We start from the raw sequence: 21,774 nt of genomic DNA, 5'->3' as shown, positions 1-21,774 counted from the left end.
ACAAGGACGTAGAAGAACTAAAGAGGAACCAAGCAATGATGAAAAACAAAATAAATGAAATTAAAAATACTCTAGAAGGGATCAATAGCAGAATAACTGAGGCAGAAGAACGGGTAAGTGACCTGGAAGATAAAATAGTGGAAATAACTACTGCAGAGCAGAATAAAGAAAAAAGAATGCAAAGAACTGAGGACAGTCTCAGAGACATCTGGGACAACATTAAACGCACCAACATTCGAATTATAGGTGTCCCAGAAGAAGAAGAGAAAAATAAAGGGATTGAGAAAATATTTGAAGAGATTAGAGTTGAAAACTTCCTTAATATGGGAAAGGAAATAGTTAATCAAGTCCAGAAAGTGCAGAGAGTCCCATACAGGATAAATCCAAGGAGAAACACGCCAAGACACATATTAATCAAACTATCAAAAATTAAATATAAAGAAAACATATTAAAAGCAGCAAGGGAAAAACAACAACACACAAGGGAATCCCCATAATGTTAACAGCTGATCTTTCAGCAGAAACTCTGCAAGCCAGAAGGGAGTAGAGGGATATACTTAAAGTGATGAAGGAGAAAAACCTACAACCCAGATTACTCTACCCAGCAAGGATCACATTCAGATTTATGGGAGAAATTAAAACCTTTACAGACAACCAAAAGCTAAGAGAGTTCAGCACCACCAAACCAGCTTTACAACAAATGCTAAAGGAACTTCTCTAGGCAAGAAACACAAGAGAAGGAAAACACCTACAATAACAAACCCAAAACATTTAAGAAAATGGGAATAGGAACATACATATCGATAATTACCTTAAATGTAAATGGATTAAATGCTCCCACCAAAAGACACAGACTGGCTGAATGGATACAAAAACAAGACCCATATATATGCTGTCTATAAGAGACCCACTTCAGACCTAGGGACACATACAGACTGAAAGTGGGGGGATGGAAAAAGATATTCCATGCAAATGGAAATCAAAAGAAAGCTGGAGTAGCAATTCTCATATCAGACAAAATAGACTTTAAAATAAAGACAATTACAAGAGACAAAGAAGAACACTATATAATGATCAAGGGATCAATCCAAGAAGAAGGTATAGCAATTGTAAATATTTATGCACCCAAAGGAGCACCTCAATACATAAGGCAAATACTAACAGCCATAAAAGGGGAAATCGACAGCAACACAATCATAGTAGAGGACTTTAACACCCCACTTTCACCAATGGACAGATCATCCAAAATGAAAATAAATAAGGAAACACAAGCTTTAAATGATACATTAAACAAGATGGACTTAATTGATATTTATAGGACATTCCACCCAAAAACAACAGAATACACATTTTTCTCAACTGCTCATGGAACATTCTCCAGGATAGATCATATCTTGGGTCACAAATCAAGCCTTGGAAAATTTAAGAAAATTGAAATCATATCAAGTATCTTTTCTGACCACAATGCTATGAGGCTAGATATCAATTACAGGAAAAGATCTGTAAAAAATACAAACACATGGAGGCTACACAATACGCTACTTAATAACGAAGTGATCACTGAAGAAATCAAAGGGGAAATCAAAAAATACCTAAAAACAAATGACAATGGAGACATGACGACCCAAAACCTATGGGATGCAGCAAAAGCAGTTCTAAGAGGGAAGTTTATAGCAATACAAGCCTACCTCAAGAAACAGGAAACATCTCGAATAAACAACCTAACCTTGCACCTAAAGCAATTAGAGAAAGAAGAACAAAAAAAACCCCAAAGATAACAGAAGGAAAGAAATCATAAAGATCAGAGCAGAAATAAATGAAAAAGAAATGAAGGAAATGATAGAAAAGATCAATAAAACTAAAAGCTGGTTCTTTGAGAAGATAAACAAAATTGATAAACCATTAGCCAGACTCATCAAGAGAAAAAGGGAGAAGACTCAAATCAATAGAATTAGAAATGAAAAAGGTGAAGTAACAACTGACACTGCAGAAATACAAACGATCATGAGAGATTACTACAAGCAACTCTATGCCAATAAAATGGACAACCTGGAAGAAATGGACAAATTCTTAGAAATGCACAACCTGCCGAGACTGAACCAGGAAGAAATAGAAAATATGAACAGACCAATCACAAGCACTGAAATTGAAACTGTGATTAAAAATCTTCCAACAAACAAAAGCCCAGGACCAGATGGCTTCACTGGCGAATTCTATCAAACATTTAGAGAAGAGCTAACATCTATCCTTCTCAAACTCTTCCAAAATATTGCAGAGGGAGGAACACTCCCAAACTCATTCTACAAGGCCACCATCACCCTGATACCAAAACCAGACAAAGAGGTCACAAAGAAAGAAAACTACAGGCCAATAACACTGATGAACATAGATGCAAAAATCCTCAACAAAATACTAGCAAACAGAATCCAACAGCACATTAAAGGGATCATACACCATGATCAAGTGGGGTTTATCCCAGGAATGCAAGGATTCTTCAATATATGCAAATCAATCAATCTGATACACCATATTAACAAACTGAAGGATAAAAACCATATGATCATCTCATTCGATGCAGAAAAAGCTTTTGACAAAATGCAAAAACTCCATTTATGATAAAAACTCTACAGAAAGTAGACATAGAGGGAAACTACCTAAACATAATAAAGGTCATATATGACAAACCCACAGCAAACATCATCCTCAGTCGTGAAAAACTGAAAGCATTTCCTCTAAGATCAGGAGGAAGACAAGGATGTCCACTCTCGCCACTATTATTCAACATAGTTTTGGAAGTTGTAGCCACAGCAATCAGAGAAGAAAAAGAAATAAAAGGAATACAGATTGGAAAAGAAGAAGTAAAGCTGTCACTGTTTGCAGATGACATGATACTATACATAGAGAATCCTAAAGATGCTACCAGGAAACTATTAGAGCTAATCAATGAATTTGGTAAAGTAGCAGGATACAAAATTAATGCACAGAAATCTCTTGCATTCCTATACACTAACGACCAAAAATCTGAAAGAGAAATTAAGGAAATACTCCCATTTACCACTGCAACAAAAAGAGTAAAATATCTAGGAATAAACCTACCTAAGGAGACAAAAGACCTGTATGCAGAAAAGTATAAGACACTGATGAAAGAAATTAAAGATGATACAAACAGATGGATTGATATACCATGTTCTTGGATTGGAAGAATCAACACTGTGAAAATGACTCTACTACCCAAAGCAATCTACAGATTCAATGCAATCCCTATCAAACTACCAATGGCATTTTTCACAGAACTGGAACAAAGAATTTTACAATTTGTATAGAAACACAAAAGACCCCGAACAGCCAAATCAATCTTGAGAAAGAAAAACAGAGCTGGAGGAATCAGGCTCCCAGACTTCAGACTATATTACAAAGCTACAGTAATCAAGACAGTATGGTACTGGCACAAAAACAGAAATATAGATCAATGGAACAGGTTAGAAAGTCCAGAGATAAGCCCATGCACTATGGTCACCTTATCTTTGATAAAGGAGGCAAGAATATACAATGGAGAAAAGACAGCCTCTTCAATAAATGGTGCTGGGAAAACTGGACAGCTACATATAAAAGAATGAAATTAGAGCACTTCCTAACACCATATATAAAAATAAACTCAAAATGGATTAAAGACCTAAATGTAAGGCCAGACACTATAAAACTCTTAGAGGAAAACATAGGGAGAACACTCTATGACATAAATCACAGCAAGATCCTTTTTGACCCACCTCCTAGAGAAATGGAAATAAAAACAAAAATAAACAAATGGGACCTAATGAAACTTAAAAGTTTTGTGCACAACAGAAACCATAAACAAGACGAAAAGACAACCCCCAGAATGGGAGAAAATATTTGCAAACGAAGCAACTGACTAAGGATTAATCTCCAAAATATACAAGCAGCTCATGCAGCTCAATAATAAAAAAACAAAAACAAACAACCCAATCAAAAAATGGGCAGAAGACCTAAATAAACATTTCTCCAAAGAAGACATACAGATTGCCAACAAACACACGAAAAGATGCTCAACATCACTAATCATTAGAGAAATGCAAATCAAAACCACAATGAGGTATCACCTCACACCCATCAGAATGGCCATCATGAAAAAAATCTACAAACAATAAATGCTGGAGAGGGTGTGTAGAAAAGGGAACCCTCTTGCATTGTTGGTGAATGTAAATTGATACAGCCACTATGGAGAAAAGTATGGAGCTTCCTTAAAAAACTAAATATAGAACTACCGTATGACCCAGCAAGCCTACTACTGGGCATATACCCTGAGAAAACTATAATTCAAAAAGAGTCATGCACCACAATGTTCATTGCAGCTGTATTTACAATAGCCAAGACATGGAAACATGTTCATGAATAAAGAAGATATGGCACATATATACAATGGGATATTACTCAGCCATAAAAAGAAACGAAACTGAGTTATTTGTAGTGAGGTGGATGGACCTAGAGTCTGTCATACAGATTGAAGTAAGTCAGAAAGAGAAAAACAAATACCATATGCTAATATGTTTATATGGAATCTATTAAAAAAATGGTTCTGATGAACCTAGGGATAGGACAGGAATAAAGACACAGATGTAGAGAATGGACTTGAGGACACAGTGGACTTGGGACGAAGTGAGAGAGTGGCATGGACGTATATACACTACCAAATGTAAAATAGATAGCTAGTGGGAAGCAGCCGCATAGCACAGAGAGATCAGCTCGGTGCTTTGTGTCCACCTAGAGGGGTGGGATAGGGAGGGTGGGAGGGAGACACAAGAGGGAGGAGATAGGGGGATACATGTGTATGTATAGCTGATTCACTTTGTTATACAGCAGAAACTAACAAACCATTGTAAAGCAATTATACTCCAATAAAGATGTTAAAAAAAAAATTGTAGAGATGAACAAACATCCACAAATAGCTAAACAATGAAAAAGAAGACTTGACGGAAATCTGCCATACCAGGCTATCAGCTGTACAATGAAGCCATTATTAAAAAAGAAAAGTGTGGTTTGCACTGAAATAACAAACAGGCTAAAGCAACAAGACAGAATGCTCAGAATCAGACCCAGTACTATTCAGAGTAAGATCCAGAGTCTGACTTGATTTCCAATTCAGGTAGCACCACAAATTAACTGGGAAATAATTAATTATTTGGAGTCAAAATTTGGAAAATTGATTCACTACTTGTAGAAAAATAAAGTAATTCTTGGACCAAAAGTGATCACAAGTACATTAAAGAACCAAAGGTGAAAGACAAAACTATGAAGTTAACAGGAGGAAATATAGGAGAATATCTTCATAACCTAGCAGTGAAGAAAGACTTTTTTAACAAAATCCCAAAGACACAAACCATAATGACAAAAATTTATGAATTTGATTAAAGCAAAATTAAGAATCTCTAGTCAATGAACAAAATGATGGATACAGTTAATGGACAGAAGATCAAGAGAAGATATTTACAAAGTGTAAAACTAACCAGGGACCAATATCCAGAGCATACACAGAAATCTTGCAAAGCAACTAGAAAACGATAGGAACTTCAAAAAAAAAAAAATAGACAAAAGATATGACCAAGTAATTTACAGGAAAGGAAACCAAAATGCTAAGGAGCATATAAAGAGGTAGCCTAACTAATTGGTATCAGAGAAATGCAAATTAAGCCAAACTGATGTCAATTCTTCACAACTTAATCCATCAATTCAATGAAATTTCAGTAGAAATCCCAGCAAGTTATTTTGTGGATGCTGACGAACTAATCCAACATTTAAATGAAGAAATAAAAGATCCAGAATAGCCAACACTATATTGAACAAGAACCAAGTCAGAATACCACCTAACAGGAATGTAAATTGATACAGCCACTATGGAGAACAATATGGAGGTTCCTTAAAAAACTAAAAATAGAATTACCATATGACCCAGCAATCCCACTACTTGGCATATACCCAGAGAAAACCATAATTCAAAAAGACACATGCACCCCAATGTTCATTGCAGAACTATTTACAATAGCCAGGTCATGGAAGCAACCTAAATGCCCATTGACAGACGAATGGATAAAGAAGTTGTGGTACATATATACAATGGAATATTACTCAGCCATAAAAAGGAACGAAATTGAGTCATTTGTTGAGACGTGGATGGATCTAGAGACTGTCATACAGAGTGAAGTAAGTCAGAAAGAGAAAAACAAATATCGTATATTAACGCATGTATGTGGAACCTAGAAAAATGGTACAGATGAACCGGTTTGCAGGGCAGAAGTTGAGACACAGATGTAGAGAACAAACGTATGGACACCAAAGGGGGAAAACCGTGGTGGGGTGGGGGTGGTGTTGTGCTGAATTGGGTGATTGGGATTGACGTGTATACACTGATGTGTATAAAATTGATGACTGATTAAAAAAAAAAAAAAGAATACCACCTAACATCAAAATTTACTATAAACCTACAATAATCAAGACAGTGCAGTACTGGCAAAGGAACAGACATATAGATCAATGAAACCAAATAGACTCCAGAAATAGACATACATAAATGTAGTCAACTGATCTTTGACAAAGAAGAAAAGGTAGTCTTTTCTTAATTGAATAAATTTGACATGTAACATTAGTAAGGTATATAGTGTATTGCTTTGACACATTTGTATATCATAATATGATTTCAGACGTAGCAATATTTAGCACATTATACAATTATTGTATAATATTCAACAAATGCTGCTAGAACAACTAGACATCCATATACAAATAAATGAACCTAGACACAGAACTTATATCCTTTACAAAAATTAACTGAAAATGGTTCATAGACCAAAATATAAAATGCAAAACCATAAAACTCTTAGAACATAACATAGAAGAAAATCTAAATGTCCTTGGGTTTCATGATGACTTTTTAGATATAACACCAAAGGCATGATCCATGAAAGAAATAATTGATAAGCTGGATTTCATTAAAATTAAAAACTTCTGCTTTGCAGAAGTCAAGAGAATAAGAAGACAAGCCACAGACTGGGAGAATGTATTTATGTGCAAAAGATATATCTAATAAAGGACTGTTATCCAAAATACACAAAAAACTCCTGAAACTCAACAATAAAAAAACTAAAAACCCGATTAAAAATTGGACAAATGACCTAAAGAGACACCTCACCAATGAAGATACACAGATGGCAATATGTGAAAAGATGCCCAACATCATATGTCATTAGGGAAATCCAAATTAAGACACTACACACCTATTAGGATGGTAGAAATCCAGAACACTGACAACACCAAATGCTGGTGAGGAGGTGGAGCAGCAGGAACTCTTACTGCTGGTGGGAATGCAGAATGCTACAGCTATTTTGGAAGACAGTATTGTGGTTTCTTACAAAACTAAACATACTCTTACCTACAATCCAACAATGGCACTTTTTATTATTTACACAAATGAGTTGGAAATTTACACAAAAACCTGCACACAGATATTTGTAGTAGCTTTATTCATAATTGCCATCAAGTAAAAGCTGAAAGAGTTCAGCACCACCAAACCAGCTCTACAAGAAATGTTAAAGGGATTTCTCTAAGTAAAAAAAAAAAAGGCCACAACTAAAAACATGAAAATTACAAAAGGAAAAAGCTCATTGGTAAAGGCAAGTATACAGTGAAGGTAATAAATCAACCACACACAAAACTAGTAGGAAGGTTAAAAGACACAAGTAGTAAAATTATTTATATCCACAATAAGCAGTTAAGGGATACACAAAACAATTAGACACAATTGTCATAACTTGGAGGTAATTAAGACATCCTTCAGTAGGTTAATGGATAAGTAAAATGTGGTACATCCAGACAACGAAATATTACTCAGCACTAAAATGAAGTGAGTAATTAAGTTATGGAATGATATGGAGAAATCTTAAATGATATTACTAAGTTAAAGAAGCCAATCAGAAAAGGCTATATCCTATGTGATTCCAACTATATAACATTCTGGAGAAGGCAAAACTACAGAGACAGGGAACATCAGTGATTACCAGAGGTTAGGGAGGAGAGGGATGAATCAGGGGAGCACAGAGGATTTTTAGGGCAGTAAACTTATTCTGTATGATACTATAATGGTGGACACATGTCCTTATACTTTTGTCAAAATCTATAGATTGTGCAACACCAAGAGTGAATCCTAGTGTAAACTTTGGACTTGGGGCGATTATGTGTCAATGTAGGCTCATCAATTAAAACATATGCAGGGGGCTTCCCTGGTGGCACAGTGGTTAAGAATCCACCTGCCAGTGCAGGGGACACGGGTTCGAGCCCTGGTCCGGGAAGATCCCACATGCTGCGGAGCAGCTAAGCCTGTGCGCCACAACTACTGAGCCAGTGCTCTAGAGCCCACGAGCCACAACTACTGAAGCCCGCACACCTAGAGCCCGTGCTCCGCAACAAGAGAAGCCACCGCAGTGAGAAGCCCGCGCACCACAACGAAGAGTAGCCCCCGCTCGCCGCAACTACAGAAAGCCCGCTCACAGCAACAAAGACCCAACGCAGCCAAAAATTAATTAATAAATTAATTAACAAAACAAAACAAAACACCTATGCACCACTCTCGTGCAGGATGTTGATAGTGGAGGAGGCTGGGTGGGGGCAAGGTATACAGCCTATTTTCCATACAACTTTGCTGTGAACTTAAAACTGCTCTAAAAAATAAAGTTTATTTAAAAGACAAAAAGCAAAATGAGGCATCACTTTGCTCCAGTAATGTGGGCAGATACTGGAGAGCTGGGTAACATCAAGTGTTGGGGAGGGAGGGATATCACGCCCTGCTGGTGGGCATGTAGATGGGTGCACACTCCACGGCACAACCTGGCAAAGCTCAAGTGCCATTTGTCCGCTAATGTGTGCACATTTCTAGAACCTGTTCCTGAGTACCTACCACAAAGACAGTCTCACACACATCTGTAAGGGGACTTACAAGAGAATATACATTTCAATACTGTTTGTTGGAGGCTATCTGGGTGCTCATTACCTGGAATGAGGGAAGGGAAGACAAATAGGTCAAATACGGTGACTGTAGCAGTTAGAATGCCACAGACTTGAAAAACACATGGCAACATGTATAATATTAAAAACAGTGAAAAAAGATATAGAATGAGCTATAGAACATAGTACCACTAAAAGTGAATTTTAAATATATGGACCCCAGTGAATGCATACAAATAAAAGGATCCACATTAAAGACATCGGAATAGTTTCCTATGTGGGAAGAGGGAAATAAGAGTAAGGAATCTGCATAAAAGTTTTTAAAAAGTTAAAAAAAAAACCCAAACTAAATTAAACAGCAGCTTTGTGTGGACCAATGGTAATGATATGGCATAAACTGAGAAGTGTGGTTAATTTAAACCTTTGCACCTGAGCTCCAACTAAAGCTAGAGATGGATAGATTAGAGAGAGATTGATAGAGAGATAGATGATAGATAGATAGATAGATAGATAAAAGAGAGCATTCTCTCTCCCATTATGGCCATTGAAATTTCATCACTACCGCCGCCACCCCAGAGAGTTCCATCCTCAACCCATTTGACCTTAGTCTTATATGTAACTTTGAAGCTTTTTATACAAAAACAGTTAATAAGGTCTTTTATTTCAGGATGTAAATACTGTCTATCTAATCTTCTACCCTCATCTCAGTAAGTCCTCTCCCATTTTCTACACCTTGTGCTGCAATTTCTGATGTCTCCCCTGCTTGCTACAACCTGATATGAACCATATACTTGGGAGAATAGAGAAAGGGTCTCCTTACCTAGAGGGAGAGAGAGCATCGTGGAGGGAAAGAACAGCATGTGCAAATGTGTGGTGGCATATAGGGCACATTTGGAGAAGCGCATTTAGATCACTGAGAACCCTGGTCTGACTGCAATTTAGAGTGAGTTCTAGGAGATGACTCTGCAGAGGGAAACAGGGTCAGATCACTTTACAGATGATTGTAAGTGAGGCTAAGGAGTTTGAATTTGCACCTGAGGCAAATGCAGAGTCTTTGAAGAATGTTAAGCAAGAAGGGAGTGACTTGATTGGATTTGTATTTAGAATGATCACTCTGACCACAGTGTGGAGAAAAGGCGGGGGTGGGCAGGAATGAGGGAGCCAGTTAGAAGGATGTGGCCATCCTCCATGCTACAGCATTCATTAATTTAACAAAAGACCTTGGTAGCGAGGCAACAGATAGATGGGCTCCAGGCTAGACATTTACAACTGGCCTCCCGTTCACACCTCCTGGGGAGAGAAGAAGATGAGCTCCAGGCCGGACATTCATTACCAGCCCCTGTTTACATTTCCTGAAGCAAGAGATAAATGGACTCCAGGACTACATATTTATGACCGGACTCCTGTGTATATTTCAAGATCTGCACCTCGATATAAAAACCAGCAACAGGAATAGGGTAAATAACCGGACTTTGGGCATTTTATGGCAGGGACAGGGTGGGACTAAACCCTATTAAAGGATCAAGAGGTCACACACTTCCCATCCTTAGGGCAAGGGAGACACTACGCATGCGCAAAAAGCTTCACAGGGTCAAAATGTGAGGAGATGCCAGACCATAGTAAGTCCTGCTATCTCCTCCCAGAGGCCTTTGCGGTGGGATCCATCTTAACTTAGGGGTGTGTGCGCACCCAGGGGAGGGTCCAGAAGCAAATTAGCCCTAGGGTCAGAACAATATGATTGGCCAAAAAGAAGAAAAAGACCCAGAAGACTGCCCCCTTATAAAGGATTTAAACTTCCAAAGGCGCAGCTCTCTCTCGGTTCGCCCGTGCGTCTTTCCGCGTGTACTTTGTTTTTCCAATAAACTTTTTACTTTTCTCTTTACCTTCTGCCTCCTTGCCTGAATTCTTTCTTGACAAGGAAGGTAAGAACTAGGGACCTAGGCCTTAGCTGCTGGCCCCTGTGGTCCAGTGTTTAGGACTTCCAGTCCGGGAACTAAGATCTTGCTTCCTACTATTGCTTGCTGCAAGCTGCCGCGTCCGAAATCAGTGGCCTGACTCTCTTAGTGGATTAGGCATCCAATTGTAAACTCAGAAGACTAGATAAAATGGTTTCCACACGTCCCTCCCAGCTCTATGATTTTCAAATCCTGCTTATTTTATATTCAATCAAAGAAGGGAGTGATGGTGTGTGTGTGAAAAAAATAAAAAATAAATAAAAATAAAAAATGAAAAAAAAAATAAAAAGAAGGGAGTGATGAAGCATAAGCAGAGAAATTGGCAAATTTGTGATCAATATGCAGAACTCACAGTCAGCAGACAGGAGGCATTAAAGGCTATATATGATGCTGATTGCCTAGATAACTCTCTGTGATCAAGCACCCTTTACAATTAATGATAAATTTTTTTGATTCAGGTGAGAATCAAACTTTTAAAAAGTTTTAGTGTTTGAAATTGTATGGGAAAACTGTTGAATTCAATGCTGAATATTCTAAATAGGGACAGAAATATTTTAACTTCACTAGAGTCACTTCTGTGTCTCCCATCCAAAATAAGATTGGATTTGATAGGAAAATCTAGGTCATTGCCATGACAATTACCAGGCTTAGTCTTAGTTCCACTTAGGCTTTATATAACTCCAACCAGATAAAAAGCAGAGGGCAGTAAGTGGCAGAGATGGGTGCTCACCTCTGCCTCTCTTTATCAGAGTTCCGACTCCAACAGTAAAGAAACATGACATTAAACCACTTTTACTCAACCCTGGCTGCATGTTAGAATTACCTGAGGGTCTTTTACAAATTCCTTATGCCTAGGCCCCATTCCTAGAGTGTCTCACTTAATTGATCTAGAGTGAGAAGGCTTTTAAAGCTTCCCAGGAGATTTTCATGTGCAACCAGAGTTAAAAACCACTGCACGAGGTAATTATCACAGCAATTCTCAAGATGCCCCCCAGGGATGGCTGGAGGTTGGGAATGTCTTCCAAGTGGCTGACAGTCTGAATTCTTGTGTGTTTGAGTTATTTTATGGTTTGCCAAAAAAACACAGAAATATCACATTAAAAATAAATCAGTTTTATCATTGGTGTCCCATCTAAAGGGTAGCAGTGTTTTCATAAATCTAGTTTGGTAGTTTTATAGAGTTTTTGGTTTTTGGTTTTTTTTTTTTAATGGAGCAAGAGGAAGTAGGAGGAAAGGGAAGGGAGGGAGGAAATGCAGAGATCACTAAGAGGGTTCTCACACAACAGTTTGAGAACCTCTGGGTTTAAGGAGCTGGGTCCAGTGTAAGGAAACAGCAGCTGTACAGGACACCACTTGTTTCCCATCATGCCCTTGGGGGAATTTTGAGCTCTATCATAATTATAGTCTTCTACATTATAACATGAAATTGCTAGATTTTTTTTTTAAGGATCGTGGATCGTGGATCGTAGATCATAATACTGCCAAGTGACCTAGCTAGCGCTCTCTCTCTCTCTCTCTCTCTGAAAAAAGCCCCAAATCAATAGAGGGCTCTTATTGCATCTTTAAAGTTTCACAAATAGGTCTTAGGAATCATCCAGCATCCTGTGGTTTCCATAGCTGGACAACTCTTAGATCTTATCAGCCTGCTGAACTGTTCCTTTTTCAGAAACATGTACCATCCAAAATGTTTCTGATATCCTTGCTTTTAACCGTTGTGAGTGAATCAAAGCAGCTAAATTTGATATGAAGTCATCATTTCCTTCAAGATTTAACTCATCTTTCTGGGCTTGAAATACTGAACAAGCAATGCCTTGGCCTCATCTGAATCCTACGAATGTATTTTTCACCCAACAAATTCTATTTCAGTAAGAGACCCATTTTACTGAATAACAACATTGATGGGTAAGTGAGAATATACATACCTCATCTTGTGATGGAAGCCCAGTATCTTGCTCTTGATCATGTTCTGTATATGAACTACAGATAGTTTGAAATGTAGCCAGTTCCTTTCTATTTCCACACTGCTATAGACTGAATGTTTGTGTTCCTCTCAAATTCATATGTTGAAACCTAATTCCCAGTGTGGTAGTATTTGGAGGTGGGGCCTGTGAGAGGTGGAGTCTTCATGAATGGGATTAGTGACTTTATATCTATGAACCAGGAAGTAGGTCCTCACCAGAAACTGAATCTGCCAGGACCTTGATCTTGGACTTTCCAGCCTCCAGAACTGTGGGAAATAAATTTCTGTTGTTTATAAGCCACTCAATTTATGGGATTCTGTTAGAGCAGCCTGAACTGACTAAGACACCATTTATCAACCCAGAGCCTCTCTTTTTCTTTCCAAGGAGACTGGGTCTACACTGATGTAATTAAAGTTCCTCCCCAGGGTTCCTCTGGGACCCTTCACAATAACTGTGCATCCCTTCAGAGTGATGTTGACATTTTCTGGGATATCAACAGTCCAGTTGCTTAGGATGGTCTTCATTCTCACGGTAGATGTGGCAAAGAACTCAAGGTTTTTTGAAATTGATAGAGGTAGGGGTCTTATTTATGGTATTCTTTCTTTTCTATCATTGTAAAATAGTAGTATTATTATATAAAAATAATTATGTGTTAGTTTTCTAGCACTGTCAACATTGTACCACAAACTAGGTGGCTTAGAACCACCGAAATTTATTGTACACAGTTCTGGAGGTCAGAAGTCTGAAATTAAGGTGTCAGGCAGGGCCCTGTTCCCCCTGAAACCTGTAGGGGAATCCCTCCTCGCCTCTCCCTAGCTTCTGGTGGTTTGCTACCAATCTTTGGTGTTCCTTGGCTTGCAGCCACATAACTCCAATCTCTGTCTTCATTGTCACGTGGTGTTCTCACTACTTGCCACTGCTTTCACAAGGCCATCTTTTTTTAATTTATTTTTTGGCTGCGTTGGGTCTTCGTTGCGGTGCGCGGGCTTCACATTGCAGTGGCGGAGCACGGGCTCTAGGCACGCGGGTTTCAGTAGTTGTGGCCCGTGGGCTCAGTAGTTGTGGCTCACAGGCTCTAGAGCGCAGGCTCGGTAGTTGTGGCGCACGGGCTTAGTTGCTCTGTGGCATGTGGGATCTTCCTGGACCAGGGATCGAACCTGTGTCCCCTGCATTGGCAGGCGGATTCTTAATCACTGTGCCACTAGGGAAGTCCCAAGACCATCTTCTTATAAGGACACCAGTCATGACTTTATCTTAACTAATTACATCTGCAACGACCTTATTTCCAAATACCCTCACGTTCTGAGATATTAGGGGTTAGGACTTAACATATCTTTCTGGGGGACACAATTCAACCTATTACAATATTCAACCAGATTATTTAGAGTTTTTTTAATGTAAAAATCTGAATCTTTAAAGAAATCAATTCATTAACCTCTGCATGCCAAGATAATTTTTGAAGAAGCTGTTTCATTTCTGGTGCTCTTCACAAAAGGCCCAAAGGTGAAGTGAATCTCTGCAATGAAAAGAGAGATCCTTGACGAAAAGAATATGCCCTTGGGACTATTCCTCTATAATTTATCTTCTTTTTTTTCAATTAAAGCAAAAGAGAAAAATGGAAAGAAACTTCTCTCCTGGTTATTTTTTACCAAATTTTAGTTGGGAGCTTATCTTAAAACCTTGAGTTGTGTTGGAGAGGAGAATGTTTTTAGGGAATATGCAAAGTTCCCATCTTTATTACTGTGAAACATGAGAATCTAAAAAGACTGAGGAAAAAAGCCACTCTAATTTTTGAAAGCTATTTTTTTTTCTGTTTACAGTGCTTATGACAGCTTGAATCAGAAAGATTTGATGATATAAAATGTCATTCCTCAAGATTTTTTATTGATAAAATGACGCACATTGTTTTCTATGCTATTGAATGAAATTTTATCCTTCAACATATTGAACGAAAAAGAGTATGCCTGTCAAGGATCTAATGTCATGAAACCAAAGAGGAAAAGTTCAGATTTCTTCTTTCATATGAGCTTATAGTAAAAATACTTATGAGTAAAGAGAGAGATATAAATAGGTAGGTGGGTAAATAGCAAAACACTAAATAGTATTTTACTTTTCCAGTGCTGCTGTGACAGAGTAAAGCACTATCCACACAAGCCAAGAAGATAGAGTATTGGAGTCCTCACTTCAAAGAACACATGGGGATGGGGACAGAATGTCTTGATGCACACTGCCCCAGCCCTACGTGAGTGTGGTCATGCCCGTGCCTTGGAGTGACAGGTCCAATTCAAACTGCTATAAGAAAAGACAAAAAGTCTTGTAACTAATTAAACATGACTGGACAAAGTGGCTCAACAATGTTCCCAGGATTCAGCTCTCTCACACCTTCTTTTCCCTCTGCTTTCTTTTGTGTTGGCTTGGCTCTTTACATGGAGACACTTGGTAGGCTGACTCAGCTTCAAGTCCAACAGAAAGGAAACACATTTCTGTAGTTCCACGTGGGATCCCCAAAACTGGAATACTTGTCCATCTTGAACTGTGACCAATAGGATGAAAGTCCTTATTAGACAGCCTGAGGTCAGTGGCCCCTCCAAAGTGAGGAGGTTGGATCAGCATTACGTGAACTCCAAAGGCTATGTGGGGGAAAGACTGTGCCCTACACACAATCAAGAGCTGCTCCTTGGGGCTCAGAGACTGGGTGAGCAAAAACAGCCAATGTCCATTTCACATGAGGATAAAGAATCCAGAAGAGGAAGAGGTCTATTTGGGGAAATGAACTGGACCTTAAGTCTCTTTTTCCAAAGCGGTGATAGACACACAATTAAATTTTACTTTTTCTGTGGTCCATCAGAAGTAGCATATCAAATGGTAACTACTCTAATGCTACAACATGGATGAACCTCAAAAACATTACACAGTTGACCCTCATGGAGTCAAAACTCCATGTATAACTTTAAAGTCAGTCCTCTGTATCCACGTTTCCACATATGGGGATTCAACCAACTTCAGGTTGTATAGTACTGTAGTACATACTTATGGAAAAAAATATGTGCATAAGTGGACCGGGCCAGTTCAAACCCATGCTGTTCAAGAGTCAAATGTACTAAATAAAACAAGCCAGACACAAAAGGTCACATATTATATGATTCCATTTATATGAATATCCTGAAAAATACATCCACAGATTCAGAAATCAGATTGGTGGTTGTCAGGCATTAGCTTGAGAGGGGAAGGGGGACTGAGCATATTTAATGGGCAGTGGGTTTTCTTTTGGGGTGATGAAAATATTTTGGAATTTGATATAGGTAGTGGTCCCATGACATTGTGAATGTACTAAATGCCACTGAATTGTATACTTTAAAATGGTTAATTTTATGTTATGTGAATTTCTTGTCAATTAAAAAAAAGATCCCTAGTCACTGTGCAAAACTTAATCTGCGTAGAATCCCCGATCTTGTCTTTCTTTCCACCTCTCTATCACTTAAGTGCTGTTGGCATCTAAAACATTTGATCTACACTCGAGAAGTGGCCTCCCCGTCCTCGCTTCTCATCTAAAGCCAGCCATCCAGAAGCCTCCTGGCCATAAAATTTTAGGTGGTTTTATAGGACTTGGCCTCTGATCACTCACTCACTCCCCATTCACCCTCCCTGCCCCCAACAAATAGGCAGCTGGTGTGCTTTGGCTTAGGGCATATTCTATTCCTTCATTTTCTGCCTTCTGCTGAGGTGGTACTGTTTTCAGTGCATAAGAATTTAGCTAACACTGCATTGATAAGTTCCAGTTTCACATTTTTTAAATTCCAGGAGAGTCTCAACATATATAGGCCCATAACAACCTTCCCAGAAATGCTCCCAGCAGAGAGTCCAGTCATTTGAAGGATGCCTCTGGTGGGTTTTGCTAAAGGCTTTATTTCTGCCAAATGTCATGTCAAATTTTTAGACTGATGTTTCTAAGCTCTGCACAGTTACCAGAAAATTGGTTAGAAACCACAAGGAGTCAAGCAGTTTTAGGAATATTGTGCGAATTTTTATCTGAATCCTGCCTGTGAAACTTCAACAGTTCAAACAAAGACAAGAGTAATTGTTTAAGACATATTTTACAGAGAAAAACAAATTGGTATAGTGGGTATGAATCTCAGTGAATAAATTCAGGGGTGCCAGAAATAAACTTTTCTTCTATAGTAAAACTTAATTTCTATTTAGAAGGCCTGATTCCCCCTGCCCCTCCTAGACAGCAGAAAGTTCTCTTGTTAGTTGGAGACCCTGACCCTCACCCTGGGGTTGTGTCTAAATTCCAAGAGGTCAATGTCAAGCCAAGTTTTGGCAATGGAGGCATCTGGTCCTTGGTTGCAGCCCATGCATGCATAGCTGGGACATCCCCAACCCTGTCTCTTACTTCCATGCCACAAATGCAGACATTGTTACTATTCTGTGATTCTCTGCTGGGTTAGGCCATGGAAACCTACAGAAACCTACAGAGCTGTCCATACCCTGTAGACCTGGACTCTGTGCAGACACTGCCTCTCTGTGGCCTTTCAAACTCCTCAGGACTCTTACAGTTACAGGGCCCTTTTTGCCTCAGATTCCTCCTTTTTTACCGTCTCCTTGGGACTCTGCTCAGGAAGAAGATGCAGAGACCCTCCTTCTGGAATTCACCAAACTCTTCTCACATCAACTTCCTCTATCTCTCCCCACATATATCCCCAGCCTAGAAGAATCTTCTAGTAGGGAGTCCAGAACTGCCTAGAGGCTTGAAAGGGGGCAAGGGTAAGGAGGGGGGAAATCAATGTATGTTTCAAAAAAAAAAAATATAGTTTGCTTTGTTGCTTTGAGGATTGCAGACAAAAATACCATAATTTTGCATACCACTCCCCTCCCCAAATAGTGGATAAAATCCTAGACAAAAGAATGTACCTAGGGCTTCCCTGGTGGCTCAGTGGTTGAGAATCTGCCTGCCAATGCAGGGGACACGGGTTCGAGCCCTGGTCTGGGAAGATCCCACATGCCGCGGAGCAACTAGGCCCGTGAGCCACAACTACTGAGCCTGCGCGTCTGGAGCCTGTGCTCCGCAACAAGAGAGGCCGCGACAGTGAGAGGCCCGCGCACCGCGATGAAGAGTGGCCCCTGCTTGCCGCAACTAGAGAAAGCCCTCGCACAGAAACAAAGACCCAACACACCCAAAAATAAATAAATAAATAAATAAATTTATAAAAAAAAAAAAAGAATGTACCTAATTTCAAGACATTTGCCCTGATTCTTTCCTCTGACCCAAGCTGGAGCACTGGCCTCCTCCTAGCCATCTCCTGTGTTAGCTTCCCTGTTTGTAGGGCCTACCCTATCAAGGAGATGCACTACCACATAGGACACCTGCATACTTATGCACCCAAGCCTCAACATGGTTGTGAAAGGAAGCATGTCCTACCTTGAAAAACACTCAAAATAATGGCTTACGATTCTTAAATAACTGTAAGACAATCTTGACACTCATCTTAATTTAAGGAGAAGAATTTGGTCCAGCAAACATTTATGCCCACACAGATGCCGTGGTGCTCAATTCTCTGTATCATAATTTTGATAAGTGCCATGTACTAATACTAAATGCGTTTGTATATCAGAGGACGGTGGGCACAGCGTTTGCTCCTCAACTGGATATTAAGCACACAGAGGGCTTGGACCATGTTTTACATTCCATTTTTTATCCCATAACTATTTTATTCTGTGTGCACAATATTGTGCTCTGTTTATAGAAGATGCCTCAAGAAATTCCTGCTAAAGAGGATGGATGAGTGAATATCATACACTATTAAAGCTACAATGATCTTGAAAATTCATCTAGCCTTTTCTGAAGCCTTCAGGCAGGTCATAGGCAAGCCAACTCAAATAAATGAGAACTTTTTTCTTTTCAACCTCCAGCAAAAAATTTTAAATCCATTTTCATAAAATAGTATTAACATGGCATTCAACAACTCTGTCTAAAACTTCCTCACCATATCTAACGTGAATGTGACAGAGAGAAAACACAGGACTGGAGACGAAGCGGTCTGGAGTGGGGCTGGCTCTGCGGCTCACAGAGCCTCGTCCTTGGCTGCATCATTTACCCTCTAGGGATTGTACATGTTTCATCTGTAAAATCATAGGGGTTGACAAGAGGATCTGTAGGCTCACTTACAACTCTGAAATTCTATTAATCTTTATCACGTATGTGCCAGGATATGAATAGTGAGGTTCTTTTAATAAGGCAACTTAACCATGTGGTATTTCTTCCCTTGCTTTGCTGCTTTAAAGGGATAGAATACATACATTTTCTCTTATCCTCCTGGGAGGACTTGAAGAATAATAGCCCCACCTGCCACCCCAGGATAGGAGAATTCGATTTGGGGTTGCTCGTGATTCCAGGGTCTATTTTCGAGGGGACCAAAAGTCCATTTTTAAGGAACAAGGGAAAAGATGTTCATAATGAGGGAGTACCTCTGATAAAAACTCAAAGAAAGAGGGGAGATTTCCTCCAGACTAAAAAGAAATCAGGGATATTGGGTAGGGGCTGAGTAGGAAGGGAGTGTTGAAGGAGTCTGTGAACCTCTCCTGAGGAAGTTGCCCAAGAATTTAAAGATAACTATGAGTTCACAGAAGCTAGTGGGAGCCAAGTCATTACCACAACTGCCCAGCCTTCAGTTAGACATGAACCTCCCTTACCTGCCCTCCTCTGTTGGTCCTCCTGGTGGTTGGCTAAAGAGAAGCACACTTTGTGGGCACCCAGCACCTCATGACCAAGCACCCATGGGTGCCAAATGCTCTGTTCAGCCTGGCCCCAAATGCCCTGCTCAGACATTCCCTACACAAGGCACCAGGTCACAAGAAAGCCAGGACATCTAGTGGGAGGGAGGTAAAGAAACTGAGACCTCCTGAGCCCGGCACCGGGGTCTGTGGGACCTCCACAGCAGCAGATCCAGGTTTTGTGGAGCCCAAAACATATACAACTGGGGCACCCTTTTTGAGAAAAAGAGTACAACATCACACATACAAAATTAGGTAAGAACGTGAATATTTATCTAGACTGAGATGAGCATAACAAATTACAAATTTTTTAAAGCTCACAAAACCCGAAAACACCACAAAGTCCAGGAAAATAACAAAATATGTTTTACTCCTTAATTACCTGACACACCTCTATTATAATTGTTTTCTACATTAATTGGTTGAATAATATTTGATTGCCTCTTCATAAGGATGATCTTATAACACTTTTTATAGGGAAAATAGAAAGATAAATCAGTCTTTTTAGTATGGTTGGTGAAAATATTTTTTTGACAGCTGGGATGCAGGAAACACGAGTTCACAAGTAGACATTATGGCCATTTTGTAGTCATACTGTAGGTTTGTGCCAACAAGTACAGAAATTCTGATAGGTTCTAAGTTGTGCAATCCCCATCAAAAAAGAAAAAGACTGTGTGGTGTGTTTATAATTGCATATAATGCATTGTAAAAAAACTTCCATAGGCAAGAATGTCCAATTTAACTAGGCATCAATGAGAACCTCATCCTCCACTTAAAATTTTACACATCACTTATACCCAAAAAAAGTGAAAGCAGGGTCTCTAAGAGATATTTGTACACCCATGGTCATAGCAGCATTATTCACAATAGCCAAAAGGTGGAGGGACCTCAAGTGTCTATCAAAAGATGAATGGACAAAGAGAATGTGGTATATACATAAAATGGACTATTATTCAGCCTTAAATGGAAGGACATTCTGACACCTGCTGCAACATGATCAATCTTGAAGACATTATGTTAAGTGAAATAAGCCAGTCACAAGAGGACAAGTATTATATGATTCACAAGAGGACAAGTATTACATGATTCTACTTATATGAGGTACCTAGAGTAGTCAAGTTCAGAGACAGAAAGAATGGTGGTTTCCTGGGAATGGTGGAAGGGGGGATGTGGAGTTATTGTTTAATGGGTACAAAGTTTTAGTTTCGTGTGATGAAAAGAGTTTTGTGGATGGGTGGTGGTAATAGCAGCACAATGTGAATGTACTTAAATGCCACTGAACTGGACACTTAAAAATGGTTAACATGGTAAATTTTGTTTTGTCTAATTAACCACAATTTAAAAAAATAAAAAATTTTTATACATCAGATGATTAAAAGAATTTTCCAGAGTAGCTTCTGGCTCTGTGCATTTCAAACATGGTTCTGCTCTACTGTTCACTTACTTCCAGCATTGGAAGCTGTAGTAGTACAAGTTCATATCACTGTGTGACCTCTGGCTCTGCACCTTCATGTCATGAGGCCACTGTGGGCAGCAGGAGTATTTCTGGAAGCCATTCCTACTCCCGATGGCTAGGAATAACTTACTACACACAGAAGTGATTGTGACCTTCATAACTATGTCCCACTAAATGCAAACTAAAGGCATTCTTATCTCAACTTCCTCTTATTTGGATCCCAGAGATGCCTTATTTGTTCCACCATCCAACACAAGGGGAAGTGTAACACAAGGGAAGTCGAAGTGGAAAGAAACAGTGATCTGAACTGCATGCAAATGAGGGGCCACGAAGGGTGAGCTTCACTGGCTTCTCAGTAAATCCACCCCTGAATTCCCATTTCACTTAAAATCCTTTCTAGATTGGTATCATTCCCACTTGCTTTGTTCTTACATGATATGTGAACTGCCAGGTCAAAATTCTTTGTACAGTAATCCTTTTGAATAGACATTTTATATCACTTTTTATATTCTCTTCAAATCTACCTAGTCTTTTTAACTTGTCTTTGCAGGTATTGTTTTTCAAATAGTTTATCATGCCTGCATCTGTGTGATCTATCAGAGATTGTGAACTACTTGAAAAC

The 21,774-nt window shown here is 39.2% G+C and overlaps 1 protein-coding gene and 1 pseudogene across 9 annotated transcripts in view; both read right to left on the bottom strand.

Annotated features, from left to right (window-relative positions):
* MEGF10 (multiple EGF like domains 10) overlaps positions 1 to 21,774 on the bottom strand; it is a 364,824-nt gene that overhangs the window by 272,323 nt on the left and 70,727 nt on the right. The window lies entirely within an intron of this gene.
* On the bottom strand, positions 12,593 to 13,449 carry LOC132363381 (large ribosomal subunit protein uL6-like; annotated as a pseudogene).

This window comes from Balaenoptera ricei, chromosome 3 (genome assembly GCF_028023285.1).
Source record: "Balaenoptera ricei isolate mBalRic1 chromosome 3, mBalRic1.hap2, whole genome shotgun sequence".
In the NCBI taxonomy this organism is placed as follows: Eukaryota; Metazoa; Chordata; class Mammalia; order Artiodactyla; family Balaenopteridae; genus Balaenoptera; species Balaenoptera ricei.
Note: the sequence above shows the minus strand (reverse complement) of the source record. Positions and strands in the feature narration are given on the sequence as shown.